General features: G+C 38.0%; 1 protein-coding gene across 2 annotated transcripts in view; it reads left to right on the top strand.

Moving 5' to 3' along the window:
- Positions 1-13,991, top strand: part of EVA1A (eva-1 homolog A, regulator of programmed cell death) — a 595,363-nt gene that overhangs the window by 471,220 nt on the left and 110,152 nt on the right. Inside the window, exon 1 of one of the 2 annotated variants that reach the window (XM_053709618.1) lies at positions 8,169-8,449. The exons of the other annotated variant lie outside the window; for it this stretch is intronic. The gene's annotated coding sequence lies outside the window, so the exon portion shown is untranslated. Of the gene's footprint in view, positions 1-8,168; positions 8,450-13,991 lie in introns of those variants that run through there. 2 annotated transcript variants of the gene reach the window in all.

Below are 13,991 nucleotides of genomic sequence, written 5' to 3'. Positions count from 1 at the left end.
ACTGACCCTCCCCCCCTTTGCCTAGTTTAAAAGGTTCTCTAAACGTGCTACCATCCTTTCCCCCAACACACCTGCACCCATGTCATTCAGGTGCAATCCATCCTTACTGTACAAATTGTACCCTAGTGAAAAATCAGCCCAGTGTTCTAAAAAGTCAAACCCCTCATTTTTACACCATGTCTTTAGCCATGAATTAACAGACCTTAACTACTTCTGCCTTACTGAATTAGCACATGGCACTGGTAATATCTCAGAAAATATTACTTTGGAGGTCCTTGCTTTAAGCTTGCTACCTAACTCCCTGAAGTCATTTTTTAGGACTCTCCATCTCCCACCGATTCCTTCATTAGTACCAATATGCACCATGACTGCAGGATCAGACCCACATCCCTCTAACAATCTATCAATACGCTCCACAATATGCCTAACACGAGCCCCAGGAAGACCGCAAACTGTTCTATGTAAAGGGTCTGGATGACAAATTACCCTATCAACCTTCCTAATAATAGAGTCTCCTACCACCAACATCTGCCTCTGGCCCTGACTTGTATGCCCCTCTTCCATGACTGAAGGACTGCCCACCATAGTATGCTCCTCTTCCACAGCTAAAGGACTGTTCACTATACTAGGCAACACAGCCCTCTCTGACACTGCCACCCCTGAACCGATATCTCCAACATCTTCACTTAATCTGGCAAATCTATTGGGGTGTACCAGCTCAGAACTGGCCTGTCTCTTCCGCTTACCTTTACTTTGCCCTCTGACTGTGACCCAGCTACACCCTGGAGTCTCCTCATCTGAATCCTCCCCATTCCCACTGCTGGAACCATTAACAACCAGCTCAGTCCTATCCATTTCCCTTTCAAGTGTCTGAATTTCATGTAGTGTTGCAATTCGTTCCTCCAGATCCCCAATACGAGTTTCTAAAGAGACAATATGCTCACACTTGCCACTTACGAAAGAAGAGGTATATACACTCAAAAAGTTAGGTGAACGCAAGGAACTGGTAATAAGAGCAGCTGATAAGGGGGAATCAGTTGTGATAATGGATAGAATATATAGCTTATTGTCCGCAAATATGTATTAATCAGTATTAATCAGCATTAATTACTAAGGATGAGAAGAAAGTAATCACTTTGGAATTATAGAACCTCTATTATTAAATAGTCATGTGTGTTTAATGTTTATACCTTTAACATAAATGCATATGTGTATATTATATAGGTCCTATATTGACATTATTGTCAAATGCTATGTTGTTATGCTCTAAGAGTACCGTAATATCTAATCAACGTAAATAACATTATTATGCGCATTGTAAGATAAGTTTTTCGCTCTTGTTATATACTAATACTGCTACTTTGGAAGTGTTTATATATATTGTATGTATTATGTGTTTGGGAGAAGTGGAATGGTAAGGGTTAAATCCCATTTTGGTTTTTAGCCAATTAAAATAAACCTTTTAGTTTAAAAGTGGCCGGAACAGGCCAAACGACCACACTACGATTACGGCTTACAAGCCGAAACGCGTCAGTGGGTCACTGGGATTTGGCCACTATCCTTTCCGACCTTTGCTGCTGCTGTTAAAAAAGTTTTTAATTTTTCAACAATTGGAATAAAGTTAATATTTTTAACATATCCTTCAGAGGTGTTCCTATTATTTTGCCTTGAATTTCATTATTTAGAATAACTGCTTGCATATACCAAATACTCCCACTACCGATCACGTGACCAAAGGTTTGGTCTGCCGTTACGTCACAAGCCGAGCACACACATCCAGCCGAGGGGAAAGAACAGACGCTGAGCATGAAAGACCGGATGTCTGCACCAGGTAGAGTCTCCACACGGATCAGCCGCTAAGGCCAAGAAGGAATGACTGTGGAGATGAAATCTGGAGGGTAACAGGCTTGCTGTGAGTGTATATGTCTCATTTGGAGGCTGGTTATTATATGTGTACTTTTTGTCTTTTTTTTTTTTTTTAATTTTTATTTATTGAGATTCAATAAGGATATACAAACATATATGTCCATGAATGTTACATAAAAATAGAAACACCGAAAACAATCGTTATGCATCCAATTAACACAAAACATGAAGATCAGACATCAGCAAGTTAAATATGTACAGTATATACCCTTCAAACTATATGCCATCTAGGAAGAAAAACTATCAGGCCACTCTTGGACCTCATCTTGTCATAAAAGAAAATACAACAGTATAGAAGGCAATCAGGATCATGTATAGACCACTTTTGGGTCTCAGATTATGAATCAACAGTTTCTTATTTTTGTATTATAAAGCAAACTCTTATATCAGCTATAAATGTGACAAGGAAAATGGAACGGTAGATTAATAAAAGAATACTATGTCACATGAAATTATATATAAGAATAACAATATATATAACAATATTATATGTAGCAACAGATGGGATTGCTATAGGATTTATTTTCCTATGCTCACGATGTGAGCTCATTGGAGTATATGGGGGGAGGGGAGGAAGGAAGGGAGGAAAATGATCAAATATAAACGTTGTGGAGGTTGAATTACTAAAAGCTAGATCCAATAAAATACATGTCTCTGACACCATGAAAGGGATAAAATGTTTTATCCTAGGAGGCCTAGGGGGTATATTCAAAAGCCTTCCCTCTAAGATCAGCAATAATCTGTTACGAAATCAACACAGAGAAGAAATAGCCTCAAGTTGTCAGTTAATTTCAGGACAGCTAGATGATCAATTAATATCTGCTATATGTGGAAGGTTACTGATCTATAACTGCCTTCTAGTGAAGAGAGTTGGTATGATAGACAAGTACATTTCCGTATGAAGATATCTGACTAAATATTGACTTATATCATCTCTGATTGCATTGCTTTAAGCTATAGGGTGAATAACTAAAGCATGGTACATAGAGCAAAACTCAACATAACCTACTTTGAATTATATCTTGGGCGAGTATAATACAGTAGTTATCTGCCAAACTATGCATAACTAACATATACATATCATTCTTATATAGGTAGGTCTATTAGGTAGCAGATTAATTATCACAGTTAAGTAGCTCCATCTTCCTAAACATATTTATCAGTAGCACTTGTCTTCTATATATTCTAAAATATATAATATTACTAGATCTAAGAGGGTGGTGTCTAGGGATAAAATAACATGTTGGATAAGTGTGAGCAGCTCACAACCATCATTTAAAAACTCAGACAATATGTGGGAAAGCTGTAGAACAACCAGTAGTGGAACAATTTTAAGTAGGCATAGGATAATAAGGAACATGGACATAAACTGAACTAATGTAAGCGTTACAGCAAGCAACCTTAGTCAGAATTACAATAGAATAAAAGTCTGAGCTAGTTTAGGTAGTTTAGCATGAAAGAACTCATCAGATCTATCAAACGCCTAATCGTCTTTGCTGGGGTAGTTGTGAGAGAGGGCAGACAGCATAGCAGCTGCAGAGTCTGTGTACTTTTTGTCTTAATGATTAAGAATTTCAATTTGGCGTATACTGGGCACAGATGCGTGATATTAAGGTAGTGGGAGTTCATTCATAGAATGATATGGTTATGCATGAACTTGATAGGATGTGATTGACAGTAGGTGCTGAGCATAAGTGGCATTGATACAGCAGCAGAAGACCACACCGGGTGCCACTTCTGTCAGCTAAGAACAGAAAAATGAGGCTACAATTCACACATGCTCACCAAAATTGGACAATAGAAGATTGAAAAAATGTTGCCTGGTCTGATGAGTCTCGATTTCAGCTACGTCATTCACATGGTAGGGTGAGAATTTGGAGTAAACAACATGAAAGCATGAATCTATCCTACCTTGTATCATCAGTTCAGGCTGGTGGTAGTGGTGTAATGGTGTAGGGGATATTTTCTTGGCACACTTTGGGCCCCTTAGTACAATTCGAGCATTGTTTAAATGCCACTGCCTACCTGAGTATTGTTGCTGACCATGTCTATCTCTTTATGACTACAGTGTGCCCATCTTCTGATGGCTACTTCCAGCAGGATAATGCACCATGTCACAAAGCTCAAATCATCTCAAACTGGTTTCTTGAACATGACAATGAGTTCACTGTACTCCAATGGCCTCCACAGTCACCAGATCTCAAACCAATAGAGCACCTTTGGGATGTGGTAGAACGGAAAATTTGCATCATGTATGTGCAGCAGACAAATCTGCAGCAACTGCATGATGCTATCATGTCAATATGGACCAAAATCTCTGAGGAATGTTTCCAACACCTTGTTGAATCTATGCCAAAAAGAATTAAGGCAGTTCTGAAGGCAAAAGGGGGTCCAACCCTGTACTAGCAAGGTGTACCTAATAAAGTGGCCGGTGAGTATAGATATATATATATAAAATCATCATCATAACAGAATATATACATGCCAAATAATGTAAATTTTGCATACCTGTGATATACCCTCCCCTTCCTGAAACTCCTCTTGATTTTTTTTTTTTTGTCTTATCGTCTTATGCTGGGGTCAGTAAGGGAGAGATTCCCTTTCAGACATAGCCCATCTCCTTAGTGAAACCATAGCTCAAAACCCAAAAAGTGAAGTTTTGGTTTTTGGAGGTTTTAATATTGATTGGCTGAATCCAAAAAATAATAGTTGTTGCTCTGTGTTTAAGTCTTTGCAGCTAACGCAATTAATCTCCTCCCCAACTCGCATAAACAACAAAAGCCATAATCACACCCTGCTCGATTGGATTCTCTCCACCTCTCCAGACCGAATCCAGGAGGCAGGTGTTCTCCCTAACAATTTCAGTGACCACTGCTTAGTGTACTGTGTGCGCAAAATAAAGGCAACTAAAACCTCTCCCAAGGTTAAAATCACCAGATCCTTCAAAAAATTTAATCTTCAATCATTTCTAAATGACATCAAGAACCTCCCCTGGCACAGATTAAACCTAATCCCAGACCTTGACTCTGCAGTTGAATTCTTTCAGTCCGAACTCCTACAAGTTTGGAATTTACATGCCCCGCTGCGTAAGGTGAGAGTAAAAGGAGCACACTTAAATTGGATCACAGCTGACCTCATTCAAATATACCAGTTTCGAGATTCATTGTGGTCAAAGTTCAAGCATACTGGCTCTATGAACGATCACTGTGTATATAGACAATGGCGAAATATATGCACTAAACAAACAAAATTGGCCAAGGCCCAATATTTCTGTGAAAATCTGAACAATAACATATCAAACCCTAGAAAGTTTTGGAAAGTCATAAATAATTTACAAACTCCACCAATCCACTCCCAACCCTCCACTGTCAATGTGGACAACCAAACCCTGCAACTCCCCTTAGATGTAGCAAATGCCTTTAAGAAATATTTTGTCGGATGCTCCACCACCCTGATTGACAAACTAATAAATGGCACGCATTCTGAAGCTACAAATGTGGATCAGGCCCCACTAAATCAGCAAAGACCCAATATAGAGAAGTTCAATTTTAGACCTGTACCCATCAATGTCATTAAGAAACACCTTAATAACCTAAAAATGAAAAACCAGTCTGGACCTGATCAAATCCCAGCAATGCTGTTGAAGCTTAGTGCGCCAGCAATTGCTAAACCTGTCACAACCCTAATTAATGAATCCTTGGTGTCTGGATACATACCCAAACTCTGGAAGACTGCAAGAGTAGTGCCTATCCATAAAAGTGGGGAGATAACCTTGGTTTCTAACTATCGCCCAATATCATTGCTCCCAGTATTGTCAAAAATCTTAGAAAAATGCGTCCATACGCAATTATGTGAACATTACCAACAATCTAACTATCTGACCCCTGATCAATCAGGTTTTCGTACAAATCACTCCACTACAACTGCCCTCCTAAAAGTTTGCAACGATATCCAAACTGGAATGGAACAAGGAGACCTAACTGGAGCTATTTTCCTTGATTTTGCAAAGGCCTTTGACACAGTAGATCACGACATACTACTGCTCAAACTAAAAAACTCAGGAATTGGTGATCGTCCGCTAACCTGGTTTCGATCATATGTATCGGATCGATCACAATATGTCTCCATTTCTGACAGCGACTCCCTCCCTCTCCCAGTCACGTGTGGTGTTCCCCAAGGTTCCATTCTCGGCCCCATGCTATTCACATTGTTTATAAATGATCTGCCTAATGTCTGCAAATCCTCAACTGTACACATGTATGCAGATGACACGGTAATCTATGCAAACAATTCCGATCTACCGCAGCTTGAAGCAGTACTCCAAGACCAGTTTACAGAGGTAGAAAAGTGGATCTCAAAAAACAAACTCTTCCTAACCACTGACAAAACTGTCACAATGATCTTTGGAATAAGACCTAAACTACACAAACTACAAAATTCCCATCTATGCATCAAAACAAAATCAAATTGCACACTGACCGCAGTCCACTCTTTTAAATACTTGGGTATGTTGTTAGACCCCAATCTATCTTTTGGCCTCCATATAGAAAAACTGGCATCTAAACTTTATCCAAAAATAGGTGCCCTGTACAGAAACAAATCCTGCCTCAGCCCTACTGTAAAGGAAAAGATTGTACAGCAAATGCTGATGCCAATCGTGGATTATGGGGATGTAGTATATGCACCAGCACCGCAAACTCACCTTAATAAACTTAATACATTGTATAACTCGTTCTGCCGCTTTGTGCTACAATGTAACTACAGGACCCACCATTGTGACATGCTAAAAGAACTAAACTGGCTGTCGCTGGAATCCAGACGCACCCTCCATCTTTCCTGCCTAGTGTTTAAAAGCTTTTCTGGGAAGCTCCCACCCTACCTGAGCAGTATGCTCTCACCGGTTATTCCCACCTCCTATAACCTCCGATCCAGTACCAGCACATAATTTAGCTTGCCTCAATACAAAAAGAAAGCAGCTCGATCCTCCTTTTCCTACAGAGCACCACAATTATGGAACGACCTCCTGCACACTTTCAAACCTTCCCCATGCCTAATATCCTTTAAGAGATCCCTCTCTGCATATCTCAAAACAGAATGCACCTGTCATTGTTGATTATATATTTCCTACCTGTTCTATGTTAAAAAAAATTGTGCATATATCATGTATTATTATTGTTTTGTATTTTATTGTATCCATTGTATCAATGCAATGTTTTGTGTACCCAGGACATACTTGAAAACGAGAGAAATCTCAATGTATCTTTCCTGGTAAAATATTTTATAAATAAATAAATAAATAAATAAATATAAATGAGGCCTTTTACTGTAGAGCATATATAGTAGGTCAGGTTTCTGGATCTAACAATATGCAGTTCATACTCTCAGAGCAAATGGAAATGTCACCATTTTCAAAGTTATACAGCAGAAAAAGCAGGCAAGAATTCATAATGAATGTACCTTACCAACTATTTTATTAGGTACAATTTATTAGGAATATTTTTAGTCAAATTTGTTTTATGGGGCATTATAGTCATTAATGTCCTTGATTTATTTAAAAAGGGTATCTTATAATGTTAAATCTGTTTGTCCTGAATAAATTGACTTGGTCTTGTCACATTTGCAGAGAGTCTGTCCACCAATCGAATTGTAGGGGTTGTCCTTAGCAGGAAGTACCCAACTGATTGTAATCAATGTAACAGTTTTTCAGGCTATTTTTCCCAGCAAACTGTTTACATGATCTTTCATATATGTAATTTAAGACACATTTTGGGTACAATGAATTAAAAACAAAAAAAAAAAAAAAAAAAAAAACACTTTTGTGTATGTAATTGCTGGTGAGAAAATATTAACTATATGCACTTGCAAATATAGAATATACTGTAATAAAATTTCAAGTACAGAATTAGGAAATAAATGACTGTGCTGTTGTTTTTATATTTTCACAGCATGATTGCAGGAATGTAGCTAAATCAGAGCAGCACAGACATAAGGGGTGTGTTCACTCATTAAAAAAACAACAAAAAAAACTCTCTGCCACTGAGTAGTAACAGACCAAGTCCTGAGTTTGTCCTTTTTTTCTCCCAATCTTGTCAGCACCCGCACATGGATTTGAGAGAAGGGACTGTGGGGGGAGGAGGTTTGTGTGGAAAGGGAGGGGAGACTAAGCAAGTATTCTGAAGAGGTTGGAGGAAATGAGACAACCTTTTTTTTTTTTTTTGTCTCAGACTCCAGCAAATGTTTCTGGTTATGAGCTTAGTTCAGTAGAATGGGTGAGCCTGTGAGCACTCACCCAGCCTGCAGGAGTTTGCTTTAGTTAAAGTTGCTGTGTGTTTCAGTCATTTTGAGAGTGTTTGAACATCCACTAGTTTTATTACTTAAGCGATCAGCCAGTGTTCTCATTCTACCTGTATTGGAAACAAGACTGGGTTTGTGGGAGAGAATTTCACCTATTGTTGCAGAATAAAGGGTTTGTCTGGCTTCTTCTACAAGTACAGGAGAAAGTTTCCAACCCACAGTGGGAAAGGTAAGAAACTGAGAAATCATATATTTGTGCTGGCACTAACCTGGCATGGTTTAGTACAGTCATTGTTATTTCAGCTTGGTTGCAGATGTATATATTTAATTGCTGTAAAAACTGTAAAAAATAACTTTTTGCATTTTTCTTTTGAGAATTTTATTTAACCCATCTTTCTAATGCCATGGATTTATGAGCTTTTACAAGCAGGTATATATAAATATGTATAGCCTGTTGTCCAGTGCTGATGAATAGTTTGGTACTTATGAATGAATGAACAAATCATAAAACTATGTCAATGCTCTGGAGAAGTTAAACATTCTAGCAACAGTATAACCATGGACTGCGCCTTTCATTCTGAATTTCTTGTTAGTACATTGCTGCATTGTGTGGCAGACAGTGAGTTAAGCACCTGTGCCCAGCACAGTCACATGGCTATACAAGTGGCATTTGTTAGTGATCTCTCTAATTGCACCACTGGATGTTGTATTGTGATGATGCACTAGGTATACATGTTTGGTCCTTATTTAAGATTTATTAAGGATATTTTGAATGTCTATTGTGTGCCACAGTCTCTAAATCCCCTGGAAAATGTTAGCAATATAAAACTCTTATTCTCTCGCTGCCCCTGTCTGTAGAAGTTATTGTAAGGTTTTGGGGCTGTGGAATGCATTGTGTTGATCTAACTCTACTGTGTACTTTCCACTGACTGCAATATGATTGAGAATGCAATGCCAATATAATTCCAGACTTGGCTGGTTTGATATTAATGAAAATTGTGTATTGAGAACCATATTAACCCTTGATTGCCATTCTGCATCTTGTATAACAAGAGGGCATTGAAATGAATTAAGTTTTTAATCTGCAAAATGTAACAATGAAATCTAAGCAGATTCTTGTTGATATATCATTTGATGTGGTTTTTCCACCTGGAAAAAAAATACCCTTCTTGTAGAATAATCATTGTGTGTATGTGTTGAAATGATTGTGTTATGTTAAATTTCCATGCATTGTATATTTAGAAGTTAACTTTTGACATATTGCAACTTTATCCTATATATCTTTGCACAGGAGGAAAATAAATATCATTGTTACATTTCTGTTTGTAACATTGTGTTATGTAACCCTTGCATTTGTAATAAAATACTCTACTGATGGCATGACCCACATACACCTAAGAAAAATACTGATTTTCCTGTTTTTACCCCTCCCTTGCTATAGCATATGCTTGTCTTTCATTCATGTGTAATAATAGGCTGGCTCCTGTATACTCAGTAATTGGAATTTTGCTGCTTTCAGTTCTCTCCACGTGAGTTACCAGCAGTAACCTTATGGAACTTGTAGGGAAACTTTCTGCATCCCAGGGATTGTTTATGTAACAGAATTGCAATCTGTCGCTTGTTTTGATTTTCTCCTCTGCATAATTTCATTAATGTTGTGTTTGGTCAGTAAGCAGGGGGTTCACTAATGTACAAAGCATCATTGCATTAGATTTTGCAGCTGCTACAGAATATTATTTTATTACTGATTTCACAGAGCTAATATAAGCAATATCTCAAACTGGTTAAACTGATAAACTGATGTTCTAAGAAATTGATACCTACTCCTTATTCTTACTGATAATTTTGTGTTTACTACAGTTTTTTGCTTGCATCCAATAATGGGTTAATGTTCCTAAAACCAAGATGTCCAAATTTTTCTAGATAGGGCTGTACTGCATTTTTTTTCTCCAGCAAACCAATTATATGAATTCTGTTTATCAAAATAAAAACAGAATGTTCAAAAGACAGATATATAGCAAACTAATATACCACAAAACTATGTACAAACATATACTTCTACGCATATATAAAAGTTCCACACAGAACACTCAGAAAGCAGTATTCTGTGTGTTGCATATGGGGATAAGTAGTTGTGTAGTATAGACTGGAGAAGTAGCAGTCATGTAAAAAGCAAAGGGGAACTACTTTTGTGGAACTGGTGCCTACTATTTTAGTGAAGCAAGTACAAATTTTCCTTATAACACATCCAATCCCATATTTATAGTGCATGGATGCTTGAGCCCTTTGAGAATCATGCCATGCTGCTACCTAGAATCCTTAGCAGTAGCGGAATTATGGTATACTTAGTTATTCTCTCAAATGATCAATCATTTAATCCATTTGATTTTATTGGATCTAGTAGACATATTTAAAGTAACTTTTGCTTCTGTAGTACTATGTAACCAGCTGCAATGCTTTGGAGATAACAATATATATAAACTCTGATGTATATGAATGTATACAGTACAGTATACAGTGGCTCCTATGGTAGCCTGGAGAGACGCGAAGGTGTTAACACACATGCTGCAACTTGTATTGGACTCCTGACAGTCTACTTTTAAACATTACATCTCTTTTCTATCTCCCTTTTATTTATATATATATATATATATATATATATATATATATATATATATATATATATATACAAAACACGGAAGGGAACTGCACTCTCATACCGTACCTGGTACACATCCCATGACCCTGCAACATGCTCAGCCCTGGGTGCTCACGGGCACTCACAGGAAGCTATTGTGGCGCCTCCTTTTCTCTCCCTTCTATGTGCTGTCCCCAGAGTCACAGGCAGTTAACCCCAGACAGGTCTGGTTGCAAGAACCATAGGGAAAATTACAAAACAAATTAATACAACACACAGAGAAAGTCCAGCACTCACTTTCAAGCTCTCAGCTAAGATTTATATATGTATATATATATAACTCTGAGGCACAGCTGAGCTGTACATTATTAGCCAATTGGAAGTGGCATACTTCAGCCCTGTATTCTCTTTATTTATGGGACAGCGCTGTGTAATGTGTTTGCTCATTACAAATAAAGATTATAACAATAACTGTAGCTCTCTTGTGGTTGTGCTTATTGCCCTCAAAGAGGTCAAGAAAGGTAAATATAAACACAGATGCACCTAGTGCTGGTCTGCATGCATTTTAGTGGATTTTTGATGATTCCATTTCCTCCCCTTCCCTCCCCCCAGCTATGATCCTGCAGACCCCCTGTATTCCTGACCTGGTGCTCTCCTGCTCAAGCAGACGGTGCATCTAGTGCAGCCCTTTGTAGCCTGTACTCTATCTCTGAAACCCTTTGAAGCTGGTCTTTCTATAATACAAGATAAGGGGAAAACTTCCTACTGCAGAATCCGTATCTCTTCCTCATTCCAGGATTACAGCTCATGACATTTGTTTAGAAATTTTTTACTTTAAATCTATCATTAAGGGCTCGATTTATCAAGCGACAGTGGACAGGGGCGTACATATGTGCCCCTATCCACCCCAGCTCACATCTGGCGGGCAGCAATCCACTGCCGGAATAAAGCATTGTACACAAGCGCTATTTTGCGCTCTTGTGCAACTCGCCCCCTGCCTGCGCACAGCCAATCACACACGGCCTGGAGTTGTCAATCTCCCCAGTCGGATGAGACTGGGGAGATTGTAATTCTCCACCTAAGAGGTGGAGAAGAGGGTAGGAAGCAGCAGTCTGATGACCGCTGCATGATAAATACTGTCTGCAGGTTCTCTCGTGAGAACCTGCAGTCGTAGGGGGGTGAACAGCTTGATAAATCGTATTGCAGTGATATTTCTTTCTGAACTTAAGTAAAGTGGCCTATTCCTTAAAGGGACATAAAAGAGCAATACATAATAAAATGCTATACTGTTTTAAGGCATTTTCTTACTGCAAAATTGCTTCAGATAACTGTGTGTTTAACCTCTGCAAAGATAACCATAACAACCAGAAGACAATATTTTGGAGTAAAGCTAATTTATATAGAAGTGTTCATATGTAGATAAATCTAAACCTATAATTTAATGGAGAAAAAAAAATGCAACATGAGGTTTACACATTTTGAAACTATAGAAAAAAATGGCAGAGGTTAATTTTCTGGGTTTGAAAATTCCAAGAGACAGAAAACCATGTCTCCTAAAATTGTATCTGTTTCTTTAGATTTTTTTTTTTTTATTACATGTTTATCTATATACAAAATATTTCCTGGCCCTATAAAATAAATATGCATCTAGTTCCACAATATTTTGGCTAGCTACCAAGTTTAAAATACATTAGTCAGCACATGTGGTACTGTATCACCTCAGGCTCTGGGCTGGGTTTTTATAGAATTGGCACACTTGTCTCTGTTGTCCCCCCTCCCCATATCTATTCTTCTGCTTAGTTATACCTGTACATTTTTTTTTCCAGTTTGGGCCTACAAACCCACCACAGATCACTGAGACATGCCTATTATGCGACCCACTATCCCCTCCAAAGACAGTCCCACTGACAAAGCAGCGTCCCAAGTCCCTAATACTTAGCCACAAATGTTGGGCGGTATGAGTACACTGCTATGCCATGTGACTGAGCAAGAACAAAAACTATCCCTAGGCAGCTTCTTATGTAGTTATTGTTCTGAGTTTTATTTCTTACTGCAGTTAAAGGGACATTTTCCTTTGTTGTATTTAAAACAGGGCAATTTAAAATATACTATAGATTTATTTTACACTATTACCACTATCCACTAGTAAAACAATGGGTCTTTTTCTTATTAGCCAGTGAACAATCAGTCTTTGAAGGGATAGGAAAGTCATAATTTAACTTGCAAGATTCAGATACAGCATGTAATTTTAAGACATTTTTAAATTCACTTCTATTTTCAAATGTGCTTTACAGTTTCCCTTGCTGAAAAAGAATATGAACATATCCTAAACTCGTGAGAGCCAGTTGCTGATTGGTGCCTGCACGCATTTGTCTCTTGTGATTGGTGTTCAGCTAGCAGCCAATGTACCTTCAGTAAAGGATAACAAGAGAATTAAGCAAATTTGATAATGGAAGTAAATTGGAAAGTTTGATTAAAATTGTATGTTCCATCTGAATCACAAAATAACATTTTGGGGATTCCTGTCCCTTTAAGGGTAATTTTTACCCAGGAATTAGCTTTCTGGTTGCTTTATAATAAAATATATATATATATATATATATATATATATATTTTTTATAAGCAAGATAGAAATTTTCAGAGTTTTGGTTCCTTTACATTTTTCCAAGAGCAATATGGCCGCCCCAGTTAGCTTTAAATAGTATTTACACCGGCTTATCCAACAATATCCATGCTGTGGTGTGTTACAACAAGCATCCTAATGCTCTTCCATCAATCTACACTGTGGTAAAACCAACATTACCCCTGTCTGCATGCATAACTGTGCATTTCCCATTGTGCATCACAGAACAAACTGTAATATAAACCCTCAGGCCAGGTAATTTTTACAACAGCTTATATTCTAGAATTAAAAGATTAAATATATTTTTTGTGTGTGAGTAAAAGCATTTGTTGAGCTAAACCCATGTTCATAGGTAGCCTAGCACTGTTTTCTTGCTGTGCCGCTACTGGTGCGTGACTGCACATGCAAACAGTATAACAGCCTTCAGTCAGGACCTATCTAACACGCAGCCTTATTGCTGGCAAATCACTCAGATTGCTTTCATGGGGTAGCTTCATCTTGTATTAGGTT

The sequence above is a fragment of the Bombina bombina genome, chromosome 4 (assembly GCF_027579735.1).
Source record: "Bombina bombina isolate aBomBom1 chromosome 4, aBomBom1.pri, whole genome shotgun sequence".
Lineage (NCBI taxonomy): Eukaryota > Metazoa > Chordata > Amphibia > Anura > Bombinatoridae > Bombina > Bombina bombina.
Note: the sequence above shows the minus strand (reverse complement) of the source record. Positions and strands in the feature narration are given on the sequence as shown.